Source organism: Ambystoma mexicanum, assembly GCF_040938575.1.
Source record: "Ambystoma mexicanum isolate Mex_15411 chromosome 12 unlocalized genomic scaffold, UKY_AmexF1_1 Mex_chr12_unloc.1, whole genome shotgun sequence".
Classification (NCBI taxonomy): domain Eukaryota; kingdom Metazoa; phylum Chordata; class Amphibia; order Caudata; family Ambystomatidae; genus Ambystoma; species Ambystoma mexicanum.
In genome coordinates this window covers 1,055,432-1,078,730 of record NW_027182322.1, presented here as the reverse complement: position 1 = coordinate 1,078,730, position 23,299 = coordinate 1,055,432, and the positions used below count along the sequence as shown (strand labels likewise).

At 45.9% G+C, this 23,299-nt stretch overlaps 2 long non-coding RNA genes and 2 other non-coding genes across 4 annotated transcripts in view; 1 reads left to right on the top strand and 3 right to left on the bottom strand.

Annotated features, from left to right (window-relative positions):
• LOC138529514 (uncharacterized) overlaps nucleotides 1-23,299 on the bottom strand; it is a 420,126-nt gene that overhangs the window by 252,919 nt on the left and 143,908 nt on the right. The window lies entirely within an intron of this gene.
• On the top strand, nucleotides 1,546-6,456 carry LOC138529515 (uncharacterized). Its single transcript, XR_011284844.1, has 4 exons — nucleotides 1,546-1,608; nucleotides 1,773-1,891; nucleotides 2,246-4,122; nucleotides 4,807-6,456. It is a non-coding gene; the product is annotated as an uncharacterized lncRNA (long non-coding RNA).
• TRNAM-CAU (transfer RNA methionine (anticodon CAU)) lies at nucleotides 13,491-13,563 on the bottom strand. Its single transcript has one exon. It is a non-coding gene; the product is annotated as a tRNA-Met (tRNA).
• On the bottom strand, nucleotides 15,513-15,585 carry TRNAV-CAC (transfer RNA valine (anticodon CAC)). Its single transcript has one exon. It is a non-coding gene; the product is annotated as a tRNA-Val (tRNA).

Sequence of the window (23,299 nt, the reverse complement as noted above, 5' to 3'; positions counted from 1 at the left end):
TCCACTTTTTGGATCTAGAAATATCCAATACAACCAACAAACTCACATGTAATCTTTACAGAAAACCGACAGACCGTAACACTCTGCTTCACTTTAGAAGTGACCACCCACACCACGTCCAACAGAATTTACCATACGGGCAGTTCCTGCGAATCAGGAGGAACTGCACTTCATTACCGGATTACTATACACACTCGGATCGACTGACGGAAAGACTTCACCAAAGAGGGTATCCTAAAAAGCTGGTATCCACTGCCCAGAAAAGGGCAAGGTTCACCAATCGAGACAGCCTTTTGACATCTGAGCCATCACGAGAACAGGTAACCCAAGACAGGACCACATGTGTCACCACACATGGCCCTAACTCATTTCAAATCAAAAGGTCTATTCAAAAATTCTGGCATATAGTGAGGCTAATGTTACCAGAGGAACCACTTCCTAGATTTGCCCCTAAGAGAGGAAGGAATATTAGAGAACATTTAGTACATTCTGTGCACACACGGGACGTTCTCACTACTGGACCATGGAATTTACGCAAAATCACTGGACATTTCCCGTGCGGATCATGTTCTGTATGTAAATTTACCATGAAAACCAAGTCTTTTCTCATAAATGGGAGACCACAGACCTTGAAACACCACACAAATTGTAAGAGCAGCCAGGTAATCTATTGTATTCAATGCCCATGTGGATACAGATATGTAGGTCAGACCACACGCAAGGTGGGGACCCGCATATCCGAACATCGATCCAGGATTCGCTGTAAGCTTACTACATCACCGATGGTAACACATTACCTAGAGCATCGACATACACCAGATGACCTCATGTGGTGGGTACTAGAAAGGGTCGAATCAGGTCCCAACGTCCAAACCACACTTCTCGCATTAGAAGCCAGATGGATCCATCGTTTGGACACCTGTGAACATGGCTTAAATGAACTTAACATTCCCCAGTTCTAAACAGACATCTTGTTAATTAGGACCAGCCCATCCATGTCCATTATTTACTGTGGACTGTTCCTCCCACCCACACGCACATTGGATGCAGTCCCCTCCTGGTGGGGGACCATATTAGTTTACAACATCACCTTATGATTCCTCGATATCCTCACGTGGGACTCGAGCAAGTCCCTACAGAATCTTTATCCTCCCCTTTCCCCTTTTCCCCTTCCCCCTCCCCCAGCCCCCCCCTTCCTCCTCTCCACCCTTTCCTGGGGGCCCAGCCCACCTGTTCCGCTCATGCGGACTTTGTACATACCCCCAGTCGGCATCTGCATTCTGTTCTGCAGGCGGACTCTCTGCGGATGCTGCACGCCCATTGTGGCTATTCCGCCCCGCCTACGGGCTCATTCCAGGTGTTTCCCTGGCAACCGAGCCACGCCACGGGCTCGCTTCATGAAGCACCGCACAGACTCATTGGTTGAGTCATGCTGAGGATGCGGGCGTGGCACTGACTGCCAATCGAGACCCGACACGTTTCCCCCTCCCGCCCACTATGAGCATTCACATTCCAGCTCGGCGTCTCCCGTCACAGACAGGCCTCGCCCTGCACTACACAGAGCAAGCTTTTCACTCTGTCCGCGCACACGAAACGAAGACTTCTCAGGTGAGACACCTCTTACATCTCTCCGATTTTCTTTTTATTCATTGTTTTTGCCCACTCCGGCGCATAATTTCTCAATCTGCCTGCGCTCCACTGACAATTTCCCTCCCCCCCACCCTTTCCCCCTCCTTCTTTTCATTTTTTCCCCCCTCCCCGGTCCCATTCAGCTGACGGCCGCCCTGACTGCAGCGGGCCCGCTTGGAATTACACAGCAGTGTTGTTCGTGTTTCCCCTCGGGAGTTCCACGGCACCGCCACACTGGATCTGTTCCCTAACAGACTTCCAGGTACCCTTCATGATTTACCACATATTTGGTACAAGCAGGGAGGACTCGGTTTGTGGGGCACCACCGTTGGGGAGCATGCTGGATTAGAATGAGATCACTTCTTTTCCACCACTTCCCTGTTTATAGGCAGACACAGGAGTAAGTGCTTGGTGATTTTACCATTAGTTTAATTATTTATTTATTTCTTTGACTGTGGAGATTTTATGTTAAGTGCAATTTTCACGACCGCACTTCATTTTTAAATTCTCACCTAGCTACCAGGATACCTATGGTAGGGAACTCACACTCTATTTGTTTACAATCTTTCCTTTCCTCTTTACACTGAACTCCTCCTTTACTTCATTCTCCTTGCAGAACTCACCAGCCCTGAAGAAGGCGGAACATTAAAACTGATCCTTAACCTTTATGGGACCAGTCTCCGCCGAAACGCAAGAACGTGAGGGGAGTGCTGGGATTTTTTCCTCTACCCACACATCCTTTCACCTCCATTGGAATAGATTCCCCCACTGCGTTGGCAAAACCTTGGAAACAGACGATATACCTGAATAATAATCCCAGGCCATTTCTGTCTTGATTTTATTTTTCCAGATCTTCACACTGGGAACATTAAGGATTGACTCCTCGATTAGAGCAGCACAACAAAAGGGTGTTTGTCTTGGATAGAATTTTCCCCAAGACCCTGGCAGGACAGATAGACATACCCAGGTCCTACCACCTTGCTGCCAACAATAACCGCATTTCCGGTTATATCTTTTCAGTTTATCAAATCTTTACCTCTCTGCATATCTGTTGCTCTTTGGATACCACCGTTTTTGACTTAAATGCATTTCTTTCTGTGATGAAATAACAGATCGAATTTAGGTGTGTGCCACACCGCACCAATTTGTTTTATATGTTTGAAGACTCATAAAACAGTTTTGTTGTTGCTTTTTCTCTGGTAGTTCTTTGTTGATTTTTCACTTGTCTAATGCTTGACATATATTATATTATATATTTAAAAAAAAAAACGTTTGTTATGTGAAAAATGCCTCACGGTTGTATCTCATATATTGTGCTAAGAATATTTATTTTCCCAAAAAATGGACCCTTTCATTTATTGCCTATACATAGAGCTACTCAGGGGAGCCCCAGGAATCAAATGACCCCATTTCAGCTCTTTACCCCAGGCATAGCGACACTTCTTCCTTTTTTGATGATTCATACCAGCACCACATGAGCATCTGCAATCCTAAAACATGGGTGCTAAAGCCTCCTTTCAACTTTAAACAAGCATTGGCAAGGCCAACAGTTTGGGCTTTTGTGCAGGCATGGGAAAGGCACTTGCCCGGCACTGCCGTAGTGGTATTAACTGGCCATCAATGGTAGCAGCTGCAAAACTTTCAAAACTCTAGCAATCACCCATAAATGCCTCTCCAACTCAGCACCTAAATACCTATCGCAGAAGCTATCCAAAGCCCTATCCTCTCGGCCCATGCAATTGATCTACTCACACCAACTGACCATTACCTGATTCAAGCGCCAGAGAGCTGGAGGGTCCAGCTTCCTGATCATTGCCTCCAAGAGTTGGAATTCCTTACCCCCGACACTGAGATCCAAATAATCCTATTGGGTGTTCTGGAAACAGCTAAAAATGCAACTCTTTTATTCAAACTTATCACTTCCCTGACTACAACCCCACTTGCGGCTGTTATAAGCGGACTTTCTCATTTGTACGCAACCTACACCTTATGCTTCTCTGTTTGTGTTTCTCTACTGTATGTAACCAGTGCCATGATGCTTACAGGCTTAGAGCACTTAATAGATGCAAAAATAAATAAATATAATGGTGCAAGTACCTGGGCATATAATAGCAGTGTCTGGCAAGTGCCTAATACTTAAACATAAGCCAAAACATTTGGCTATACCAATGCTTGTTTTTTCAAGCAGACCGTCTCTAGCCCTCTCCCAGGAGGTATAACCTCGTACTCACCCACCACACAGCAGTTATTTTGTTCCTGGCGGAACTACTGCATCATCCCGGGGGGACTGTCGTAAATGGTGGAAAGACCTCAGGGTCCGGATGCATGGACTGCTGTCCAAACACCGGCAGGAGTCCCTGGTGACTGGAGGAGGAACCATGGAACCACTAGTCCTCACTGCCTTGGAGGAAAAGTGCAGCAGAGTGCCGGATATGGAGGGAACAGAGGGAGCCGGAGGTGCGGTGGTGGGTGCCAGGAGCCAGGAGGTAGGAGGTGAGTCAGCCCCCCCAGCAAAGTGCATGCACAAATGACAGTTTAGCATACAATGCCCCATTGGACAGGGACACATGTCAGGACCAGAAGCTGGGAATGCCAACAGGGAGGAGTGAGGGGGAGGCACATCAACCACCTCCCACAGCAGCCATGGGGCAGGGCACCAAGGGCATCCCTGTGCATTACAGCAGCGGGAAGGTGTGCCCCATGTTGGAATGGCAGACAAGCCACATGGAAGTACACGTCCCGCTACACCAACATGGGCTCAGCTAGCCAATCACTGTACACCACAGCCTAATCCTGCTGGCTGCACAGCAGTGCCCCATAGAGCCATGCCAGTGCCATGGAGTAAGCCACCACACCTTCCCCCACAATCTGAGTGCCACCCGGGGAGAGGTTGCAGGCGCATGGAGGATCGCACACATACATGCCAAACATTAGCTGCCTCAGCATGGACACCCTGCCCACACACACACACACAGGACAAAGACCAACTGGCCATGTGTCACACACACGCTGCTGCAACCATCCCCATAATGCTGGGCCCAAATGCAATCTCCTCTGACCAACCATGCCCATCTGCCCAAATGTGTGGGGTCCCACTCCGTACCATAGTAAATGTGTCTTGCATGCCAACATACATGGGGGAACCGTACCTGACAACATTTTCTATGTCCCCTACAGGCACCCACGCATCGCCAGAGGCATCCGAGGAGGACGAGGTGGCAGGCCCATCTGGGAGTGGCGCATCCAGGTCTTCATGGTCCGCCACCACCTCACAAAGGTACAGACAAGCTACTCCGAGGCAGAAGTCCCATTGTGAGACACAGCAACCAAGCAGGACCAGGTCAACATCGACTCCACGGTCCACCAGAACCACTGCAAAAGCCCACACAACACACTCCTGCAGCAGTAGGGTCTGAGATCCAGGCCACACCTCCAGGCAGGCCGACTGTGGAAACACAGGGGGCATCCGCCCAGTGTCACTGCATGAAGAAGGGCCACAAACCCCTGGGCCCATTCACAGCTACCAGCGTTCACCAACACCAGAAAGCCCTCACCTCTGCCAGCATGCTCAGTCCCCAGAAACCCCTCATCGGCGTGCACAACAACCTGAGTCAGACATTGACACACCTACATATGGCTCCCCTGACAACAGCCCAGAGCCACTGCACAGCCCCCACTCCCATACGGCACACACCAACAAGCAGCACAGAAGCAGAGATAGAGGGAGATGGAGGCAACCGGGCGCACGTACTGGGAACACCTGCAGGCCATACGTGACAGCATACAAGGGCCCACCTGCAGGATTGTGCCGACCATAGCGAAGAACTAGGCAGAGACAACTGCCAGTACTGCGGCCCAATACTATACTCCCAGCGGCTCAGGGAGATGATCAAAGGAGCATGGAGGTGACACGCCAACAGATCCGGGGGCCAGGCTCCATCCCTTCCATTTCTGCTACTCCCACTCATAGCGCTGTTCATAATTCTAAGTCTGTCCAGTCTATTGATGGTTTGTAATTGTCTTTATTATCAAGCATGCTCCACCTGCTCTGAAGTTTGACTGTCCGAGTGCTTTACTGCCATACTATAGAAGAAATAAAATGTTATGATATGCCTGGATGTGATGTTTGTTCCCCTAAAGATGTATTCAATGAGAATGGAGTGAAGGTCTCATAGAAGGGGATTGTGGGGGTAAGCCTGGAATCGAAAAAATTGTATGTATTCCCCTAACATTCTGCTGCATTATCATATTGAGTCGGTACTGCAAACTGCCATGTTTAAACAACTATCTATTGACCGTGCAAGGTGAGGCTATAGGCTTTACTATGCATGCCCTTGCAATGAAGACTCTTCCCTAGTGTGTAGATATAGCCTCCACAACTCTCGCTTCTGAAGCGTTTCCTGTTTGGCATATGGAAGCATGTTTTAGGCTCCTGAATTCTTAGGAAAAGCGGCTTAAGCTGATGGAATTTATCATACTGTAAACGTGCTCTCCTGCCTCAGACCGTGTGCGAACCTTTGAGGAGTATATTCAGTTCCACTAAATGTATCACTTTATGATGTCCTGCCTGATTAACACTGTCTTACATGAAGGCTGGTATCAAAGAATTGGATAGAGGGGCTTTGTTCCCTGCTTGTAACATTGTTTCAGTCTGATTCGATTTTCTGTCCTGACCTTTCCTTCCAATGAAAAACATGTATTCCTTTGGGTATAAAAGAATTGTGCTTGTAGGGAAGGGGTTCTCACTTGTGTCGAAGTCTCATACTCTCACTGGTTTGGTTTTGTTCTGTTGCTTGCTTTTTCTGAATACATTGTTCACCAATCCACCGGAATAGTCACTTGTCATTTTTTCTACTAATGTGTGTTTGGTGGTGTCCCCAATAAGCGTAAAAAATACAGGCTTGCGCATATGACCACATTGCTGATTTCAGTTTATCTACCAGATTTTACGTGTGACATTTGGCATAGTCACACAACTTGTGCTTATGCAGCATCCCCCGGTGTTCCCCTATGCCTTAACACACGTACTTATTGCTCTCATCATAAGGGCTGGGGTATCCTGCCCCAGCCCTTTACCCAGATTCTCACCTCTGTCCTTTCTCCCCTTCTCAGGCACTGCAGGTTGGCCGCCCTCATAAGCCTTCCTTCAATCCCTAACCCCTTGCATTGCCCCTTTTGCTACGCTCTGCAGGGCCCCCGTTCCGCACAACCGCCATGTGATCCATGGGTTGTCCACTGCATCTCCAGAACCCACTCTCAACCCTTTCCCCCTAGTTGCCCTCCTAGGCATATCCTCCCTGCTAGCCATGGCCCCCCTCCTTCTCCTATCCCCCACCGAAAGTGCCCAAGTGTGTGTGGGTGTGTTACATGCTAACACTGCAGCAAGGGACCCTTTCGAGGTCGCCCTCATCAGTGGTCGCACCACTCCCTTCAAGTTCAACCCCCTTCTGCGGACACCACTGCCACCACTTCCGCCAACACCAACATAACCCCACCTGACATATTTAGCAAAAGGCATCCATGAGAGCTTCAGGGTCCACACGCCTACCTGCCATGCCAATCACCCCTCTTTCACTTGGTCCCAAGCGTTATCTGTCCCCCAAAATTCCCTTGGTAAAAAACACACACATATCTCGCCCCCTGGGAGCTGGGACCCAGAATATGGCAGACTCTGACCAGCAGGAAGGAACAGCAACTTGAAAACAGCTGCCAACTACAAGTGTCCCCTCCATCACCCGACTCCTGACATTAAGAGCCCGGCCGGGCCTTACCACTGCACTAAACACCAATCTGATGGCCGACCCTGGCAGGCACTTGCCAACACCATATGGCAGAACCAATCCCCATCCGCCGCCAATGCCACCTACTCCATTTGCTGGAGCTGTGATGTCACTTTCCATGACATCACCTGGGTCAAAGGTTGTGACATGATGCTTTCCCTCCACCCCATAAATATTAAAGTTAGCGCCCGGCGTCCTTCCCATTTAAATGTGCACCAAACGGGCAGTTGTCAATTTAAGAGAAAGTGTTCCCAATGTATGCCAGAGAAGGGCATGGGATGGGTGCTACATACAGTCCAAGAGCAACTGCATTTTGATGGAGGACGTCATTACCCAGGCACACCACATACTGCGTCCAAGATTTAAGACAGACAGTGCCAGTACCTATGTCTACTGGTATATGAAACATATCTGCATTGATCACGTTATAATTGTGCGTCTACTGAGATTATGACCATAATATTTCAAACATCACAATAACCAGTAGCCCAAACCAGAATTATTGAGAGGCGAAACATTACTTCCGTGGCTCTATGTTTAAAAGTGAACACAAACTGTTAAAACGAAACCGCCCGAATAGGGACTTCAACCCTAGACCCTCAGATTAAAAGTCTGATGCTCTACCGACTGAGCTATCCGGGCTTCATGCAGGTACCAGTGACCCAGACACATGTGCCTAGAGAGTGCCTCCCATACTTCGCTAGCAATGTTTGCTTTTTCCAGTTATCTCTTATATTGGTCCCCACGTCCACATTGTGCCTCCTGCAGACTCTACAGAGATTTGCAATAAGCAGCTGATTGGCTTACAAACTGGTCCATAAAGTTAATTAACGCCTGCTCTGCCTGTCTTCTCCCAGAAGGACTGTGTTCGCACAATAACACCAATGGGACATGGGTTTCAGAAATAAGTAGTTAGTGCGTTCGTTTTTCTTCCTAACAGAGTAACATTATTCGGAACACCACTGGGAAGAAAGGCAGACCAGGGACATGAAAATGGACGGATTACATCCTTGCTTCATGTAGTAATCTACTTGTTAAATTCATTCACATATAATAAAATACATAATGGCGTTATCTGACCGTGGCAGAAGGCTGAAAAGGTTATAAACAAATAACTTGTTTCTTTTTTTATTTTATTTTTTATTTGATTTAATTGTAATACAATTTTAACAAAACAAACAAGCCGATGAAGGTTCACCCTCCAAATTAGATTAAATTGCATTCCATCCAAGTTAAATTCAAGAGATCCTAGCTTTAGAGAGTAGGATTTTAGGCTTCTGCTTACGCCTGTCTCCATTACTGTGTTACTGTCCTTTTCGCACCTGAACGGTTTTTGTACTCCTGTACTAGTCCAATTTTTTTAAAGAACAAAGTCACTGCCACTGTCCATTCGGTTTCCCCCCGCCCCCCCAGTAAGCCGTTCCACCAGTCCTCTTCGTCAGCTGTAGTTACACTGCTCAGGTGTTTCATTAAATAGATTTCTCTTGCCTCGTGGGTACCCTTGCACTTTAACAGAAGGTGTCTGACGGATTCCACCTGCTGGGTATTACAATACCAGCACTTATCCGTGGTTACTTCTCCTCTTCTGGCCAAGATCTCATTTGTTTTTAAGAGGTTCAATCTGATTCTGAGGAAGGTGTTACGCAGCTTTTTGTCCGGGAATTTTTTCAAATACCCTCTCACTTCGTTGACTCTCTTTTGGCTTATCGGAAGGTTTTTGCTTGATTTATACGAGGCTACATTATCCTGCTTTCTGATCCAATCCAATTCGGTCAGCTTTTTCACCACCTTCGTTGGATTTTGTATTAGGATTGCTCTAGTGAGGGCCACCTCTTGTAACAGGTTTTCAAAGTGTTCTTCCCATGATGTTAGTATTTTGTTTTTCCCGCTGGCCAGTTCGTTCTTCAGAATCTCAAAAACAGGCACTGACGAGTCCATGATTACTTTCCTGAAGAGCATCAGAGTGTTCTTCACCACCATCCCCTTTACAGATGGTAGGCAGAGTTCTTATCTGATGTGACATATGGGAACAGACGTTGGCAGTCCCAGCACCTTCTTCCAAAATTGGCCCTCCAACCTGTCCCAAAACTGCCTCGGGATTTGTGGCATGGCTTCGGCTCCATACGTTATACTCGGGATGACCTTGGTTTTAAAGAAAGACAGTACTGGAATCAATGAGAACTTTCCGTATTTCATGTCGATTGTCCGTGCCTGGCATGACAAGGTCTTTGTTTTGGCTATTAGCATCTCCTGCATTGGAATTTCCGTGGGGCTGTTACTTAGCGTCACTCCCAAGTATTTAAAGCTCTTTACGATTTCAATTTTTTCGTTTTCCAAGCTCCATTTTTCTTTGCCTGCTGTTCGAGTTGTAGTTTCGAAGGCCATGATCTTGGTTTTGCTTTTATTTAGTTCTAAATGGTTGTTTCCCAGGTATACAAGAAGACTGTTCAACTGCCTTTGGAGCCCCACCGCTGTCTGATCTAATAGGATGATATCATCCGCATAGAGGAGTCTCTGTATTTTCTCTCCTCCTAATGATGGGGGAACGCACCTAGTTTTGGCAAAGTCGTCTTCCAGGTCTGCTATATAGCCTTATACAGTACTGGAGCTAAGGGACAGCCCTGCTTTACTCCTCGGGCGGTATGAATAACCTTTGACAGTGACCCTGCCCCATTCAGCCGGACTCTCATGGTGGTATCTTCATAGAGAGCTCTTATTGGGGATAAGATTTTCCCTGGGCAATTCTTGCCAATTAGTTTGGTCCACAGTCGCTCGCGGCTCACACGGTCAAATGCCTGCACTAGGTCGACGAAGGCCATGAATATTCTCGGCGCTCCTTGTTGGACCCTTGCTTTCAAGGAGCATAGTACCAGAATATTTGCTGAGGTGCCGATGTTTCTGACAAACCCCGTCTGGAATTGATCTCTATAGTTGGATTCCTTTAGCCAGTTGTTCAGGCCGTCCAGAGCACAAGAGCCAAATAACTTCCCGATGACGTCCAAGAGCGCTATGGGACGGTAATTTCTCAGATCTTCTTTCGCTCCTTTTTTAAAGATTGGGACCACATTTGAAGTCTTCCAAGAGGGAGACACAGATTTAGAAGTGTTACAGTTCTGGAAAATCTGGCTAATAAGTGGAGCCCAAGTTACAACGTTGGTCTTCAAATCTATGTTGGAGATGCCGTCCGGTCCTGGCGCTCTAGTTTTTTAGCTTTGTAATTTTTGATGTAATGATATCATGATCGCAGGGTATTTCCCAGTTTGGCACTTGGCACCTCCGGATGTTCGATATCCGACTATCCTCCTTTTTATATAGCTACGCAAAGAAGTCCACCCATTTCTCTTCGCTGACGTTATTCTGGAGGCTGGTCTGGGTACTTGTTGTTTTCATATGAATCAAAGACCAGAATTCTTTGCTGCTTTTCTTTGAAAGTATACGCAGCATTTGTTCTGCGTCGTGCTGTAGGAGACTTGCACGCTGATGTCTCACCCAATTTTTATACCTGCGTTGCGCAAGGTGGTATTTCGCTTGCAAATTTATTGAGTTACTGGATTTTGCCATTCTCTGGATTTTTCTCAAGGCAGCTGTTTGCTTTACCAGTTCCTTATTGTAACTGTGTTTATGGACTAAGTGCGTAGGGCCCCCTTGTTGCTTCGATCTGCGGTAAATTTCCAATAACGGCACGTAATCAGCATTAGCGGCTTCAACTGGCTTATCAATAAGCTTGTTGCTGATGGTTTTATAAACCGTTGTTATTTCACTAATGGCTTTTGCCGTTAACCTAAGGCGATTGCCACTCGGGTTAGCTTCCAAGCCTTGTAGCATGAATTCTTGCGCCGGCCTGTAAGGGTGCCTGGTCGTTTTTAAGATGTTGTGATCGCTTTTGTCCGTTTTCACCACATTGAAAGACTTTATCATGCTCAGTAAAGCCTTCGATACAAAAGTATGATCAATAGTTCCCTTTTGATGATTTCTTTGCCATGTTGGGATCTTCTTGTTCTCTTTAGAGCGTAACCAATGCAAATTTTTTTTTTTGTTTTATAGTTTTTATTGAAGTATATCATGTACAGATATAAATTCATTATATCTACGGCATAATGCAGTAATCCATTGACTACAAAACCACTTAATGATCAACAGTTAAACAAATGTTGCTATATATAAAGGTTAGGAAGATTCAGCTAGAGTACTGACTAGCAATAGAAAGATTGTAATAAGGCTTACTTAAACCACAATGAAGTATAGCCATATGTTATGCGCCGCAACTTAGTGTGGAAACAATTCTGCATTCTTATATGTTGAAATGGGGGAGGACAAACGCATGACAAACACATGACAAACACGAGAAGATGGGAGAGATTGGGGAAAGGGGGCTAAATAAGGACGAGAGGCACTTTTGCGATTAATATAAATATTCAATAACGTATCAGGTGTAATATTCATATATTAACAGATCTTTGGAGCATCCGAGGAGTGTAATACATTAGGCAAAATCACCTTCCATGTGTGGTTGCATTAAAGTGATCAAGATAACAAATGAAAAATGACAATTTAGCATTGTATTTAGGTATAGCATTGAGATTGTTAGCCATGCTCAACATGCTGCTATAAGGATTTACATGTTGTGCTGATGCTTTACTATGCAATTTGTGTATTTTGCAAGTAAACTCTATAGGACAGTATTATTGTAGGCCTTGACACTCAAAACTTAAATATTTGTTCCAAGTAAAGCCTGGAAGAAGGTGGCCGTGCCCAAATTGAAGTTGGTTGAAATCCCTGCTTTGCTGTTTAGTGTAAGTGTGTAATCCCGGGCAAATAATGTAATCTCATCCTGACTTCAACTGCAAAATTGGAGTGCTTATAAGTGATTACGTTTGCACCCTTACAATAGGACAGTTTTAATAATTGTCGGGACAAACTGGTTTACCATGGTGCTCCTCTGCTAGTAGCTCCAACACTGTCACATAGAATTGCATTATTGCTACACTGGCCCTTCCCCAGTCTCGTATCACTTGATTTGACAGGCAGACATGGTCTCACCAGCCAGTCAGTGCAGCAGAGATTCTAGTATAGCAGACCATCTGCGGTTGAATCAACATTACATTTTCTCCCCTGTTGCTCCCGGCCACTAAAGTTGCATGGGCCGCCCAAAGTACTGCTCCAGACTCTGCAATGTCCTGTTATGCTATGATATTTAGTCTTTCATTGAACACCATCATGCCATTTCCACACTTTCTAGGACCTTCAGAATCTGCAAGAAGTGGGTGTTTTCAGACTTAAAAGAGAGATTTAACGGATTGTAACATTGAAGCTGCACTAGAAGGGTCTCATTACAATGAGTAAAGAAGTTAGATGCCCCTAAACAAGTACGTTTGCCACTCCTCCACTGTCTCTGAAGTTAGCGCATCTCCCAACATTTGAAGGGTTAGCCCCGCCTACATTTTAGCCTAGTTGCACCCCTGGATGTGCGCACTTGCATTTTGTTAGGCAGAGAGGTAAGGGAAGCCTTTCCAGAAATTGGCAGTGTTGAAGTTATACTGTGTTTGTTCAGATAAATGTACTTGAACAAACGCAGTAAAACTTTAAAGCTGTTACTTTCAAGAAAGACTTCCATCGCCTTTCTGCAATTTGCGCTTTAAAATATACCATTTGATAGTTGGTCCCTGCACCAGACCATGTGGGGGGAGGGGTAGAACCGTGGGGGCGGAGCCTCCAAGGTTGCCCCGCCTGTTTTCCGAAGTGGTCCCTCCGATCACCACTTAGCCCCCCCTACCCCCCCCAAATGTAGTTTTCCCACTCACCCCTGAACATAACCAATGATGGGTTACTCCTGGGTTCATCTACATTGGCCTATGGTGCAGGACCATCCTTTCCTTAGATCACATCCTTTCTTTACAGACATGTACAAGGGAATCTTTAAATCAGATGAGCTGGCACTCCTGTGTCATCTTTGAGATGTATTCAAAAGAAGGGCATTGTTACAGCAATAAAGGGGAAAGATCACTGGGAGGGAAATGAGTGAACATGTGAAAAAAATGGTGACTAACAACAACTGAAAGAGTAGAATAGAGCAAAAGCAAATGCCCTCTGTGAGGCTCGAACTCACGACCTTCAGATTATGAGACTGACGCGCTGCCTACTGCGCTAAGAAGGCTTGGGTGAACGTGTATAATATGTGGGATGAGGACTTCGTCGGCAATATATTAATGATGTAGACATAACTCTATGGTTCTCTGGTCCTAGTACTGCTAGTCATGGGAGCCTTATCGAAATTAATTATGCTATATCACATTCAATACTATCACTACATTCAAACTATCTTTACGTGTACAAATATTAGTTTTCCGTTTTCATATTGCTGTACGTTTGCTTCACGTTCTGAATGTAAAGCTTGTCACGATAGTACAGACACCTGTTTAAAAAGCAATATAACAAAGTGGAAAAATCGCAATGCTCAAATAGCCCGTAAACATTTGTATTGAAAGTTGATTTCACCACAAGAGAAAGTCGATCCCAGCGACAGAGGTACGAGGGGATGCAACTTCCTATTTGACCACTGGAGGCAGTATAGCCATTAATAAGTGTGTGTGTCCGGGACACGTGTACACGGGAGGCTGAGTCATTGCTAGAATAACGAGTGGGTCATGGAGAGTGTTTCTCTGCACTGGAACAGCCTGGTGTGCCGCACAGGGCATTCAACAACCTAGTCCGCCCAGGGAAGGCTCTTTTTAGATTCTTCTTACATTATAACAACTTTAATATAAAAAGGACAACGCATCTTACTGTTGATATATGCAGCACATTTATGCAATCATATAAATAGCCCACACAGGGATGTCGGCGCCAGGGCCTTTCAAAAATTTCAAATGGAATGGGTCTCGGGCCTCGCGCCTCAGTGATTGCCCCGCACCTGCCCCCATATTTCTAGTCAGCAGTCTAATAACACAGTAATATATTCCTTTATGAATTACTTACACTCTGGAGCTTACAGTGTGCACTTTGCAGCGCTCGCCTTACACACTGCGTTTGCTGGAGCTCGTCTGGCCGTCACTTCCATTGGGAAAAACAGAAGTGTTATCACCTCGTTGCCTTTCAACACTGTTTCCTCCGCGTCAATCACTTGCTTACAAAGAAGGATTCAAAGCCCTATTTGTAGCTATTCAGCGACCATTCAGTGTTTCAGCTCCCCGTTGGCTCGCCATCTCGTGATAATTGGCTTCTATTAACCTTATTGTTATCTCTTTTATTATGTAGGCCACCCATTGGTGCCTCAGACTGCTTTCCCCCCTAAGCAGGGGGGGGGGGCAACCATCATGTGGAAATGGGCCCCCACATATCTTCAGCCGGGCCTGAGTGCACAAGTTATAGAATTCTAAATGCACAAATACTGCACTAGACACTACGGTGCCTCATCTCACCTGGAGATGTGGAGTGAGGAGCACATATGGAGCAAACTCAGTCTTTTCTAAACAGAGCCCAGAGCAACAGCCCATAACATGGTCGTATTTAAGCAATCCTCCAACATGACATCATCATGTTAATGGGGAACTAACACAATGTTCCAGCATCTCCTGGATTCTGTGGTTGGTCTGAATACAGGCAAGCTTCATGGAGGCTCATGTGCGTGTGATGGTGAAGTGCGTATGTTCCAGGGCTTCAAGCTCTGCTCAATGCCCCCTCTCCTCCCACCCCCGTGCCTCGTGTACTCACTCTCTGTAACAAACTATTTGCTAAACTATAGCAGCAATAGAAAGGGTCTCCAGATTGAGTTTTTCTGATGGTGGGGAGGGGTGTAATAGACCATCATAGATGTTGAGAAATCCACGGGCCCAATGCTATGCAGAATGTGTTCATTACCTTGCTGGAGCTGCCTTATGTAACTGTTCCCAAGGTAAAATGGTTACATCTCTGGATTTCGAAGACAGTAATCCGAGTGCAAATTAACTTTAGCCTCCCATGTTCATTAACCAATACAATTACTTTACAATAGTTTAATATACACTCATTTCATAATCCCTCAAAAGTGTTTTTTAAAATTTTGCAGTTTCATATGACACTGAATACGAAACGAAATCGGATTAGAGAGTTTTTCCTCTAAAAAATTGTTTCCGCCCGGTCTCGAACCGGGGACCTTTCGCGTGTGAGGCGAACGTGATAACCACTACACTACGGAAACCTTCATGCTTCTTGCATAGCATTGCTGGCTCATGATGGGTATAGTGCATGAAAAGGTTAATGGTTATATCGGGTTTGATTTGCAAAGTGTTTTTCACTGGGATTTCCCAGTTGAGAAACAGTTTTGTAACTCAAGACCTTTTCTCAGTAATATGTCGGCCTGGCTCTTGGCTCGGGATTTCTTCACAGCTGTACTATTGCAACTGCCATCCTTTAAAAGCCTGTCTCTGGAAATGCCTCTCCCATGGAATGTTCTTGCCTCTTTCCTCCAGGCACAACTGAAAAAAATCACTTGATCTGTTCACTTGCAAAGAGGACATTTTCCCATAAAATCTATCTGCTTGCTCTGGTGTTTGACTGTGTTTAATCATTAACTACTTCGAAAAAAATATTGTAAACGAGGAAGATTCTTAAAGTTCATTACTTTATCTATATAGGTCACTCCCCTCCCTCCAACAACAGTGAGACCCTTTGCGAGAACCTACCATCAACACATTAATAATTCAGCTCAGTTCCCGCCACCCAGGGCAGTCAGAGCGATGGTTTCACACCGGACTAAACATGCAACCGAGGTCCCTGTAATTCACATTCATGCACAAGTCTTGCTGCCTGCACACTTCTCTTTTGAGGATGTGGAGTAAAGCATGATTTCATTTTGAGTGCCCCAAATTAAAGTTGGACCCTTTGTATGTGTGGACCTGTCCCCAGTGCTGCATCAGCTACCTGAGTCTAGGGCAGTTTCTAGACAACATTGCGTCCAGGGCAAAACACCACAACGCTCCCACTCAACTGCTACCCCACACAGCACTCTCACAATTAATAAGTAGACAACAACATATACAACAATATTGCAAACAGGAATTCATTTTCAGTATCCCATGTTCATGGGAATTATTATCTAAATGAAGAGAGCGCTTGTTGGTGCATAATTTTTCCCAAAACATTGCTCTAAATGGAAAGTGTAGCAAAAGCCAGGGGCTCTCGTCTGTTAGTGAACACAGCGCCCGGAGGCCGTTCCAAGGGAAGAAAGGAAGAGGGGTGTAAGAAAGGGAAAGAGTTAGCCAGTGGTAAAAGGGGGAATTTCCAGTTATATTAAGTAAGGTTAGGTCACAACGACCGCCTCAAAGCTTCCTCAAAGCGCTATTGGGGAAGACAAAAGAAGTAGGTAAGCTATGAGGTGAAGCACTCATGTTGCCATGTCATGTCTACAGCGACCCAAAGTATAACCATACCTGCCAAATGATCTGAGTACATGAACATTTAATGGCAAAATCTGCCATATCTGCGCCATAATTGTGTACTGTTTAATTTTCTTAAACCAATTCACAATAAATAAATCAACACAATTTTCCATATAGTTTGAGTACCTGAATATAGGATGGCAATATCTAGAAAATGGCATTACTCTTAGGCATGTGATGCCACTAGCTTCCTAATGGTACGAGTACCCGGGCATATTGATACGTTCTGGCAAATTGTTGCAGGCCGGATGGATAGCGTATGTGCAACATGCTCAATTCAGGAAAGGGACAGTCCCATGCGACAAGTTCGAACAACTGGGCCCTTCATCCTTTTGCAGGCGATGAATCAAGTGTGTAATAGCACTGACTACTGCAGAGCTTAGAAGCAGTCCATCTACATGAAGCACTACAAAAATAACCACAAATGTAGTATATAGTGCAAGTACAAGGCCAGCATATTAAATACCTGGTAAACTGTGTGACTTGCAATTGCAACACTAGGCAAATTGTGAAGGTACTTGGTCATGTGATCTCAATACCTACAGTAGCAAAAAATAAACCATTTTAGTACACGTCAACATTGCTGGCTTTGCTTGTTTTCTACCTTTGCAAATACATTTCTTTCACAATAAATGCCACACAGGGAAGACATTGGTATTGGATGCAAGAAACAACAAATAAAGGCAGTTGTTCCCTGAAAGTCTAAACCATTACAATCCCATTTTTCCCCAACAGCTTGTCCTTTATCTTAAAGGGCAGCAACAAACATAATTGGTAACAACATTGCTTTTTCCCCCCACTTTCTCAAAGTTTTTCTAACCTCCCTGTCAGCTAGTGTCAGTCCAGAAAGAGTAGACACCCCCTCGAACGAAAGGCACTATACTTTGTTGGCCGAAGACCAACCGCCTCATGTGTTTAGTAATAGAAAGGTGTAGCAAAAGCTTAACCATGGTGCAGCCATTTTAAGGTGACTGAAATTGCCATTTTGTTTTCTTCTTGTTTTCTCTAACGTTGCCTTTTTGCCTCATGTAAAACTGCTTTGCAAAAATATTATTCTGCTTCACTGGTGCACAATGCGAGGCCGCGAGTGGCATGTTAAAACATAACGCAGTAACCCAGACAGAAATGCCCGGTCCCCTCCCTCGCATATCCTTGGAGAGTGAGCAGCAAGGCATTCTAATCAGCACAGCAGGTGCCAGCTAGTCTCGGTAAGCACAGTAGAAATGCTAGAGCGAACAGTAAATGACTTGAATTATGCTCCTCTTTGCGGCCCCCCTTTCCTGAGCCCGGTAGAGCCCTGGAGAACAAGTTGACCACCAGTACACGAATAGAAATTAGGAGATAGCAAGGCCTGGAATGTGTCTCTCCCTACACACAGCTTTCTTGCAGAAACAGAAGCTTAATGTTCTTTAAAACAAAGATTTATGTCTGTGGGCTTACAAAATTGCAACCTGTTACTAAATGAATGTTTGAAGGTGTCATGCTCGTCACCATTGTCAATAATCGTGCCTAGTTCAAAGGAAATGCAATAGGGGCGGTATAAATTGTGACACTACTAGATGCTTGCTTTGTATATATGTAACTGTTGTACGAATTTCACTCTCCTGCATCCCCCGAGGTCTCGTAGACACACAACGCGGGGCGTGGGACCAGTTGGCCAACTGAGACTATTTGCTTTGCAATAAACCGTAGATTTTGGGAATACAACCTCGTGTCTGGCGTATCAGTTCGTGTGTGGTGATTGTGTCTTGTTTCCACAAACGAGGGTCCCTCAGGGGCCCCTTCAAGATGGCGCCCGAATAGGGACCCTCCCCCACTTGTTCCACCGCGTACGTTGTAAGATAAGGAAGGCGGAGAGAACAGCGAGGACGGGACGATCGAGCTGGGATCAAGAGGTGTTCGGGGCACCCCTGCGAAAGCGATGAGAGATTCCTTTGCAGATCTGCACACAACTGATCCCTGATCGACGTGCCTGGCCAGAGACCAAGGAGGCGAGGATCCCGAAATGAGGCAGAGTGAGCCAAGATACGCAGACACAACGTCATTGGTTGCGTCAGTATACAGACGAATTGTGTCTTGAAAAGAAAACTTGATTGATCAGGTGAGTCGTGCCCCTTTTCAAAAGTGATCCTGATATTGGTTGAGAGTTGATTTTGCAAAATCAAACACCCAGTGTAAGTTTGAGTAGCCAAGGGTAAGGTTAAAACATGCCTGGGGTATTGTCCACCCTAGCAGGATTTTTCCGCTGCGGTGGACAATCTTTGGAAACTGGCCAGGTTGCGCCACCAGTGGGAACGCCGGCGTATGAGATGTATGTGAAGTATGGTCTGGGAGCGATAATGTTTTGTGAGATTTGGCATAAGCAAACCAGAAAGCAGGAAGATCTTCAGTGGCCAAGTCATGGGATTTTTGAGGTGACGAGAATAGAGAATTTGGAGAAGGTGTTGATGAAAAAGAAAACACGCCCTGCGGTATTTGATAACCTTAGGGACTGGAGAAGGGAAGCAATACTTCACTGGAAGAGTAGAGAAAAACATGCGCGCAGGCATAAGTCGAAAGCAGAGAGAGCGAAAGAAAAGGAAGAGGAGTGGAATGATAGTTTGAGAAAGTCAAATAGACACGAGCAATTGAGCATAGAAAAGATATACCCACAACGGGAGTTGCATTCATCAGACGAATTAATAGATACAATATTGACAGACAGAAAGCAAGGTCCAAGAAGAGAGACTAAAACGATCGCGTTAGTGGCTATTGCTCAACCCCCTCCAGTTGCTCAGCCCCTCCCAACTGACCAAACACCAGCACAGCCACACACTGCACAAACAGTGCCTCCCATTAGCCAGTCAGCGCCGCAACAGTCACCTCCCGGTCCTGCTGTCCCATCCGCACCTCCCTCCCTAGAGATTGGTTCTGTCCCATCTGCCCCTCCCGTAATTGAACTTTTTGAAACAGAAGGGGCTGAACAATGGGTATGTACGAGAGTAATTTGTAGTGCGATTAGCAAGGAGAGGAAGCGAGAGTTGCACGAACAGGCTGAAATGTATATAGATGGGAATGATGAAACGTCAGCGATGGCTTCAATATTCGACTTCAGGAGGAGCAACGAAAGACAGGTAGTGTTGGAATGCATGGGGGAATATGTAGTGGCGAGATGGAAACAGTTAATTGGGAAGCTGCCTCCGCAACGACTGTTGGATTTGAATGCATTGGCACGTTGTAGAGGGAGGGATGAAGAGATGAAGGAACATGTAGACCGACTTTTTGAACTCAAGAATGAACTTGATAATGAATATGCTGAAATGTTTGCCACACCTGGGTATAGGAGTAGAGATATTAGGAGAGATATAACTGAAGCGGTAGAGCCCTATATACAGCGGCGATATTTGTTGTTGTCAAGACAGACAGGCGACCGACTAAAAGTGTCTATACGAGAGGCGTTGAAATGGATTTCAGTCAGTCAGTCAAACAAGTTTATTCGGAGGTATAAAAACAGCCATTAAACAACAAAGATACACATTATTGCACAAATCCAGGTTACAATTTCATAAAATTGCAGTTCCATACAAGATAAGGGAAAGAAAAGGGAGAAACAAAGGACCCCATCACCCACTGAATAACTCCCCTTGCCTGGGCCTGGCCCCCAAAAAGCCTGACCGAACACGGCCCAGGTGAGTGAGGTTTGCCCCAGACAGGGGGAAGGTCCTCCTGACTGGCCTCAAGGGGTATTTGGTGCCTAAATATAAGTGTGGACTGATTAGAATTCCGCTCCCTGGTGTCCCTCCCATCCCCCCCATTGACCCAGGACCTTGCTCGCCAGTCTCCAGTCACAAAAGGCCAATTCCACTATGTCCTCCGAGCTCTTGCCCAAACTGGCCATTCTCCGACAGCCCACCAAGGATTCCCTGGACACGAAGGAACAACCTGTCACGGATCGTAGCCAGTGAACACTTTTATTTACGAGAGACTCCCTGGACTCCAACATGTTCCTTTCCATTTTTGGTACCCCATGAAGATACACTATAGCTCAACCAATCTGGCCTTGAACAGGAGGCTGAGGTGGACCGTCTCTGTGCCGTTGACCACAGACTATCATCCCCACCATGATTAGGGCTTTTTAGACCTACTGGATTTGGGGCAGATTCCGCCGCCCCACTGAGCTCACTGTGCTTGGAGCCCCCTGCCCTGGGAACTTTTCCAATAGCCGAATGTATCATCCCAGACAACAGGCTAGGGCCAGAAGATGTTTGGGCTATAGTCTCTGGAAAAAGAGGGTCTTGGTTCTTAGGGTGTACCAGAGAAAAGTCAGAGAGACCCTTACAAACAATTGGAGTGGGAAAGGGCTCCCCCTCCCTTTTACCCCTCCCCTGAATGGCTATTAGTGTTGTAAGCAGATTTCTGATAGCAGCCAACTCTGCCAAAACTTGTTTACACTTACACCCCCCGATTGACAAGTCCACCTCGACTGATGGGTTGATGACCGGCCCTGCAGCCGGGGAGGTTTCACAGTTTGGTTGTTTGGACACCCTAAGTGGAGATAGGTGAACAGAGGGGCTAGCCAATAGGCGCACTGTGGACGTAGGTACACTCCCGAAACTTCTGTTGCCCAGGGGGAGGTTGCATACAAGGACATCGTCAATAAAAGGGCTGCCCCCCACAATTGGGCTGGCCAGAGCAGAGCTGGAAGGAGACTTTCCCAGGCTGGCACAAATGTTAGAGCCAAATGGCGGAGTAGAGGCCGTGATGTTGCTGGCAGGAGTGGAGCATACTGAGGGATAGCTGCTGGCTAGTGCTCCGATTCCTGCAGTGTCTTCCTCATTGGACTCCGGCATCTCCGTTCCGGGACCAAGAATTCCAGAAAAGGATAACACCTTGGGGGGGGGGGCTGACGCTCAGGGTGGGGACAAGGGGAGAGAGCACAACTGCAGTGGATGGATGGAACAACGGGATTTCAGATCCTAGTATTCCCACAATGGAGATACATGAGATATGTAATGAATACCCCTTGCCAATGAGAATAGAAGTATTACGAACAATGGTTGAGGTGCTACTTCAGCAGGTAGTGGGACACAATACAGGTAGAGCAAACGCCCAGGGCAGAGGTAATTCGAACATGCATGGAGGGCCCCTGGGACTGAATCAATGCGCGTATTGTAGAGAGGAAGGTCACTGGCGAGCGCAATGTCCACACTTGCAAAATAGAAATAGGTACGGCCAGAGAACACAGCATAGATGGCATCCAGGAGCAAATGGGCATAACAGAAATAACATGCAGCAGCACCAAAATAGTCAAGGGAATGGTGCCCAAAATCAGAATTAAACCTCTACTCAAAATCAGAGCCAGCAGAACATGCAAAATGGGAATAGAGGAAGGGGCGGGAACATTTTCGATACTCATGGGAATGCGTACTATAATAACAGCAGCGATTACACATCGGATGATGTGTTGTTTCCCCAATAGGACAGCCCAAGACAGGGGTTGGAACCGGTGTCTATTCCGGTGAATCAGAAAGGACCCTATGTAGAAATGAAAGTCGGGGATAGTGAGCACAGATTCCTCGTGGATACAGGGGCACAAAAGTGTTCGATAGACCATCACTTGGTTCCAGAAATACCACTGTCAGGGCAGAGAAATATTTCAGTAGGGTTTGCAGGTACCCCAGTGATTAATCCAGTGTCCCAACCAGTAGCAGTAACATTAGGCCCATTCACTGAATACTGTCCATTCCTTTTAAAAGAGAACTGTGGGGAGAATCTTTTGGGATGAAATTTATTGAAAAAATTGAGTGCAGTGATTGACTGTACACCAGATGGAGGTTTTCTGACCATTTCACCACAGAATGTACCGGTATCCGAATTTGTGTCTAAACCTTTGCAGGCGAATTGAGTGAGGTGCCAACTTGTATTTGGGCTATAAATGACAATGATGTTGGATGTTTGAAGATAGCACCAGTGAAAATTGCTTTGAAAGAAGGAGTAACGTTACTGCGTATTCTGCAATATAAAATCTCGGTAGAAGGAGAGAAAGGATTAAAAAGTATTATTTCTGATTTGGTCAAATTGGGGGTGATTGAAGAGATTACAGGCAGTACATGTAACAGTTCCATTCTTCCGGTGTGTAAAAAAGGAGGTAATGAGGTACCGTACGGTTTTATAATTGATCTGCGTGCATTAAACAAGGTGGTAGATCCTCAATTCCCGTTGGTCCCAGACGTTACCAAAATTTTGACAATGATTCCCGCCTCAGCGGAGTATTTTAGTGTTATTGACTTGAAGAATACGTTCTTTAGCATTCCAGTGCACAAGGAAAGCAGGTACCTGTTCGCCTTCACGTTAGGAGGACGATCATTTACATTCACGTGCATTCCACAAGGCTACACAGAAAGTCCGAGTATTTACAGTAGAGCATTGAAAGAACAACTAGACATGCTAGAGTTACCAGCAGGTTGTGTATTGTTACAATATATAGATGATTTG